The sequence below is a fragment of the Nymphaea colorata genome, unplaced genomic scaffold (genome assembly GCF_008831285.2).
Source record: "Nymphaea colorata isolate Beijing-Zhang1983 unplaced genomic scaffold, ASM883128v2 scaffold0015, whole genome shotgun sequence".
In the NCBI taxonomy this organism is placed as follows: domain Eukaryota; kingdom Viridiplantae; phylum Streptophyta; class Magnoliopsida; order Nymphaeales; family Nymphaeaceae; genus Nymphaea; species Nymphaea colorata.
In genome coordinates this window covers 37,524-45,085 of record NW_022204521.1, presented here as the reverse complement: position 1 = coordinate 45,085, position 7,562 = coordinate 37,524, and positions in this window count along the sequence as shown.

The window sequence follows — 7,562 nt, the reverse complement described above, 5'->3', positions numbered from 1 at the left end:
CGTGAGACCTGGGGACTGCTCAAGGATTTTGATGATGCAACGTCCCGCCAATTAGATGCAATTGAATTAAATGGTTGACTGATATACACAACCAATGCATGGCCAACTTGATGCATTGGTATAATTGTCAGTTTTAGGAGTTTATGTGTGATCATTTCATTATGAACGCAAAAGACGCGATGAACCCTCCACCACAAGAGATTAAACAGTCTCGCGAGACTTGGGAACTGCTCAAGGATCTTGATAAAGCAACATCCCTTCCATCAAGTGAAAAATGTCAATTCGATGAAATTGGAATAAGTGATTGACTGATTGACAAAATCAATGCATGACCACATGATGCATCGGTTTCATGGTCAGTTTTATGAGGTTATGTGTGATCTTCTCGTAATGAGCGCAAAAGATGCGATGAACCAAGTTCAACAAGATGGAAAACAGTCCCGTGAGACCTGAGAACTGGTCAAGGACTTGATGAAGCAAATCTCTACCATCAAGTAAAAATGTCAATTAGATTTAATGGATAATTGGCTAAACTGGTTGTCAAAATCAATGCATAGCCAACTTGATGCATTGTAAATGGTAAGCTTTAAGAGTTTATGTTGATTGTCTCTTATGAGCGCAAAGGATACGATGAACCTCGCCAACGTGGTTAAACAGTCCGTGAGACATGGAACTGCCCCAAGGATCTTAAATGAAGCAACGTCCCCTCCATCAAGTTAGAATTGTCAATTGGATGAAATTGGAAAAAATGATTGCCAAATTGACACAACTAATGCATGACAAACTTGACGCTTTGATATAAAGGTCATTTTAGGAGTTTATGTGTGATCGTCTCATTATGAGTGCAAAAGATACGATGAACCTCGTCCAACATGGGGGTAAATAGTCTCTTGAGACCTGGGGACTGCGCAAGGATCTTGATGATGCAACGTCCCTTCCATCAAGTTAAAAATGTCAATTAGATGCAATTGAAATAAATTGCTGACTGTTAGACACAACCAATGCATGGCCAACTTGATGCATTGGTATAATGGGTCAATTTTAGGAGTTATGTGTGATCATTTCATTATGTGCGCAAAAGACACGATGAACCCTCTACCACTTGAGAGTAAACAGTTCCGTGAGACTTGGGAACTGCTCAAGGATCTTGATGAAACAACATCCCTTCCATCAAGTGAAAAATGTCAATTGGGTGAAATTGGAATAAATGATTGACTGATTGACATAACCAATGCATCGCCCATATGATGCATCAATATCATGGTCAGTTTTTTGGGGTTGTGTGTGATCTTCTGATTATGAGCACAAAAGATGCGATGAACCCTGTTCAACAAGATGGGAAAAAGTCCCGTGAGACCTGGGAACTGATCAAGGAACTTGATGAAGCAATATCCCTACCATCAAGTTGAAAATGACAATTAGACGCAATTGGGATAATTAGCTAACTGATTGTAAAAATCAATGCATAGCCAACTTGATGCATTGGTATAATGGTCAACTTTTGGAGTTTATGTCTGATTGTCTCATTATGAGTGCAAAAGATATGATGAACCTCGTCCAACATGGGGTTAAAACAGTCCTATGAGACCTAGGAACTGCCCAAGGATCTTGATGAAGCATCGTCCCCTCCATCAAGTTAAAAATGTCAATTGGATGAAATTGGAAAAAATGATTGCCAAATTGACACAACCAATGCATGGCAAACTTGACGCTTCGATATAATGGTCAGTTTTAGGAGTTTATGTGTGATCATCTCATTATGACGGCAAAAGATACGATGAACCTCGTCCAACAAGGGGGTAAATTGTCTTGTGAGACCTGGGACTGCTCAAGGATCTTGATGATACAACGTCCCCTCCATCAAGTTAAAAATGTCAGTTGGATGAAATTGAAAAAAATGATTGTCAAATTGACACAACTAATGCATGACAAATTTGACGCTTCGATATAATGGCCAGTTTTAGGAGTTTATGTGTCATCGTCTCATTATGAGCGCAAAAGATACGAAGAACCTCGTCCAACAAGGGTGTAAATAGTCTCTTGAGACTTGGGAACTACTCAAGGATCTTGATGAAACAACATCCCTTCCATCAAGTGAAAAATGTCAATTGGGTGAAATTGGAATAAATGATTGACTGATTGACATAACCAATGCATCGCCCATATGATGCATCAATATCATGGTCAGTTTTTTGGGGTTGTGTGTGATCTTCTGATTATGAGCACAAAAGATGCGATGAACCCTGTTCAACAAGATGGGAAAAAGTCCCGTGAGACCTGGGAACTGATCAAGGATCTTGATGAAGCAATATCCCTACCATCAAGTTGAAAATGAAAATTAGATGCAATTGGGATAATTAGCTAACTGATTGTAAAAATCAATGCATAGCCAACTTGATGCATTGGTATAATGGTCAACTTTAGGAGTTTATGTATGATCGTCTCTTTATGAGCGCAAAGGATACGATTAACCTCGTCCATCGTGGGTTTAAACAATCCTGTGAGACCTGGGAACTGCCCAAGGATCTTGATGAAACAACGTCCCCTCCATCAACTTAAAAATGTCAATTGGATGAAATTGGAAAAAATGATTGCCAAATTGACACAACCAATGCATCGCCAACTTGATGCTTCGATATAATGGTCAGTTTTACTAGTTTATGTGTCATCGTCTCATTATGAGCGCAAAAGATACGAAGAACCTCGTCCAACAAGGGTGTAAATAGTCTCTTGAGACCTGGGGACTGCTCAAGGATCTTGATGATGCAACGTCCCCTCCATCAAGTTAAAATTGCCAATTAGATGCAATTGAAATAAATGGTTGACTGATAGACACAACCAATGCATGGCCAACTTGATGCATTGGTATAATGGTCAGTTTTAGGAGTTTATGTGTGATCATTTCATTATGAGCGCAAAAGACGCGATGAACCCTCCACCACATGAGATTAAACAGTCCCGCGAGACCTGGGAACTGTTCAAGGATCTTGATGAAACAACATCCCTTCCATCAAGTGAAAAATGTCAATTGGATGAAATTGGAATAAGTGATTGACTGATTGACACAACCAATGCATGGCCGACATGATGCATCGATTTCATGGTCAGTTTTATGAGTTATGTGTGATCTTCTCATTATGAGCGCAAAAGATGCGATGAACCCTGTTCAACAAGATGGGAAACAGTCCCGTGAGACCTAGGAACTGATCAAGGAACTTGATGAAGCAATATCTCTACCATCAAGTAGAAATTGTCAATTAGATTTAATTGGGATAATCGGCTAACTGGTTGTCAAAATCAATGCATAGCCAACTTGATGCATTGGTATAATTGTCAGCTTTAAGAGTTTATATATGATTGTCTCTTTATGAGCGCAAAGGATACGATGAACCTCGTCCAACGTGGGGTTAAACAGTCCTGTGAGACCTGGGAACTGCCCAAAGATCTTGATGAAGCAACGTCCCCTCCATCAAGTTTAAAATGTCAGTTTAATGAAATTGAAAAAAATGATTGTCAAATTGACACAACTAATGCATGACAAATTTGACGCTTCGATATAATGGCCAGTTTTAGGAGTTTATGTGTCATCGTCTCATTATGAGCGCAAAAGATACGAAGAACCTCGTCCAACAAGGGTGTAAATAGTCTCTTGAGACCTGGGGACTGCTCAAGGATCTTGATGGTACAACGTCCCCTCCATCAAGTTAAAATTGCCAATTAGATGCAATTGATATAAATGGTTGACTGATAGACACAACCAATGCATGGCCAACTTGATGCTTCGATATAATGGTCAGTTTTACTAGTTTATGTGTCATCGTCTCATTATGAGCTCAAAAGATACGAAGAACCTCGTCCAACAAGGGTGTAAATAGTCTCTTGAGACCTGGGGACTGCTCAAGGATCTTGATGATGCAACGCCCCCTCCATCAAGTTAAAATTGCCAGTTAGATGCAATTGAAATAAATGGTTGACTGATAGACACAACCAATGCATGGCCAACTTGATGCATTGGTATAATGGTCAGTTTTAGGAGTTTATGTGTGATCATTTCATTATGAGCGCAAAAGACGCGATGAACCCTCCACCACATGAGATTAAACAGTCCCGCGAGACCTGGGAACTGCTCAAGGATCTTGATGAAGCAACATCCCTTCCATCAAGTGAAAAATGTCAATTGGATGAAATTGGAATAAGTGATTGACTGATTGACACAACCAATGCATGGCCCACATGATGCATCGGTTTCATGGTCAGTTTTATGAGGTTATGTGTGATCTTCTCATTATGAGCGCAAAAGATGCGATGAACCCTGTTCAACAAGATGGGAAACAGTCCCGTGAGACCTGGGAACTGATCAAGGAACTTGATGAAGCAATATCTCTACCATCAAGTAGAAATTGTCAATTAGATTTAATTGGGATAATTGGCTAACTGGTTGTCAAAATCAATGCATAGCCAACTTGATGCATTGGTATAATTGTCAGCTTTAAGAGTTTATATATGATTGTCTCTTTATGAGCGCAAAGGATACGATGAACCTCGTCCAACATGGGGTTAAACAGTCCCGTGAGACCTGGGAACTGCCCAAGGATCTTAATGAAGCAACGTCCCCTCCATCAAGTTAGAATTGTCAATTGGATGAAATTGAAAAAAATGATTGCCAAATTGACACAACTAATGCATGACAAACTTGACGCTTTGATATAAAGGTCATTTTTAGGAGTTTATGTGTGATCGTCTCATTATGAGTGCAAAAGATACGATGAATCTCGTCCAACATGAGGGTAAATAGTCTCTTGAGACCTGGGGACTGCGCAAGGATCTTGATGATGCAACGTCCCTTCCATCAAGTAAAAATTGTCAATTAGATGCAATTGAAATAAATTGTTGACTGTTAGACACAACCAATGCATGGCCAACATGATGCATTGGTATAATGGTCAGTTTTAGGAGTTTATGTGTGATCATTTCATTATGTGCGCAAAAGACGCGATGAACCCTCTACCACTTGAGAGTAAACAGTTCCGTGAGAACTGGGAACTGCTCAAAGATCTTGATGAAACAACATCCCTTCCATCAAGTGAAAAATGTCAATTGGGTGAAATTGGAATAAATGATTGACTGATTGACATAACCAATGCATCGCCCACATGATGCATCGGTATCATGGTCAGTTTTTTGGGGTTGTGTGTGATCTTCTCATTATGAGCACAAAAGATGCGATGAACCCTGTTCAACAAGATGGGAAACAGTCTCGTGAGACCTGGGAACTGATCAGGGAACTTGATGAAGCAATATCCCTACCATCAAGTTGAAAATGACAATTAGACGCAATTGGGATAATTAGCTAACTGATTGTAAAATCAATGCATAGCCAACTTGATGCATTGGTATAATGGTCAACTTTTGGAGTTTATGTCTGATTGTCTCATTATGAGTGCAAAAGATATGATGAACCTCGTCCAACATGGGGTTAAACAGTCCTGTGAGACCTAGGAACTGCCCAAGGATCTTGATGAAGCATCGTCCCCTCCATCAAGTTAAAAATGTCAATTGGATGAAATTGGAAAAAATGATTGCCAAATTGACACAACCAATGCATGGCAAACTTGACGCTTCGATATAATGGTCAGTTTTAGGAGTTTATGTGTGATCATCTCATTATGACGGCAAAAGATACGATGAACCTCGTCCAACAAGGGGGTAAATTGTCTTGTGAGACCTGGGGACTGCTCAAGGATCTTGATGATACAACGTCCCCTCCATCAAGTTAAAATTGCCAATTAGATGCAATTGAAATAAATGGTTGACTGATAGACACAACCAATGCATTGGTCAGTTTTAAGAGTTTATGTGTGATCATTTCATTATGAGCGCAAAAGACGCGATGAATCCTCCACCACATGAGATTAAACAGTCCCCCGAGACCTGGGAACTGCTCAAGGATCTTGATGGAGCAACATCCCTTCCATCAAGTGAAAAATGTCAATTGGATGAAGTTGGAATAACTGATTGACTGATTGACACAACCAATGCATGGCCCACATGATGCATCGGTTTCATGGTCAGTTTTATGAGGTTATGTGTGATCTTCTCGTAATGAGCGCAAAAGATGCGATGAACCAAGTTCAACAAGATGGGAAACAGTCTCGTGAGACCTGGGAACTGATCAAGGAACTTGATGAAGCAATATCTCTACCATCAAGTAGAAGTTATCAATTAGATTTAATTGGGATAATTGGCTAACTGGTTGTCAAAATCAATGCATAGCCAACTTCATGCAGTGGTATAATGGTCAACTTTAGGAGTTTATGTATGATCGTCTCTTTATGAGCGCAAAGGATACGATTAACCTCGTCCATCGTGGGTTTAAACAATCCTGTGAGACCTGAGAACTGCCCAAGGATCTTGATGAAACAACGTCCCCTCCATCAACTTAAAAATGTCAATTGGATGAAATTGGAAAAAATGATTGCCAAATTGACACAACCAATGCATGGCAAACTTGACGCTTCGATATAATGTTTAGTTTTAGGAGTTTATGTGTGATAATCTCACTATGAGGGCAAAAGATACGATGAACCTCGTCCAACATGGGGGTAAATTGTCTCGTGAGACCTGGGCACTGCTCGAGGATCTTGATGATGTAACGTCCCCTCCATCAAGTTAAAATTGCCAATTAGATGCAATTGAAATAAATGGTTGATTGATAGACACAACCAATGCATGGCCAACTTGATGCATTGGTATAATGGTCAGTTTTAGGAGTTTATGTGTGATCATTTCATTATGAGCGCAAAAGACGCGATGAACCCTCCACCACATGAGATTAAACAGTCCCGCGGGACCTGGGAACTGCTCAAGGATCTTGATGAAGCAACATCCCTTCCACCAAGTGAAAAATGTCAATTGGATGAAACTGGAATAAGTGATTGACTGATTGACACAACCAATGCATGGCCCACATGATGCATCGGTTTCATGGTCAATTTTATGAGGTTATGTGTGATCTTCTCATTATGAGCGCAAAAGATGCGATGAACCCTGTTCAACAAGATGGGAAACAGTCCCGTGAGTCCTGGGAACTGATCAAGGAACTTGATGAAGCAATATTTCTACCAATGCATGGTCAACTTGATGCATCAATATGATTTTCAGCTTTAAGAGGTTATGAGTCAACAATTTGCAGATCTGATAAGATCATAAGACAAGGGATTTCGATCCAGACCTAAGATTTTATAGATTAGATAAGACCACTTATCCATGTTGAACGATTTCTTGTTCAGATAAGACCATTGATCTATACCCACAATTAGATCCAAATCTGATGATTTTTGAATCAGATAATGCCATTGATCCAGACTCACAAACATATCCAACACATAAAGTCATTGATTTAGACCCGTCTTCATACACATGAAAAATTGGGGAATGTTGCAAATCAAGTTTTCTGTGATCAGTATTTTCCGGTTGGTATCTTCTTCGTTGATTTCTGGTTGAGGATCTTTTTCGTAAACAAACTTGTTCTTTCAGGTGCTATTAATTGGGACAATGTTAGT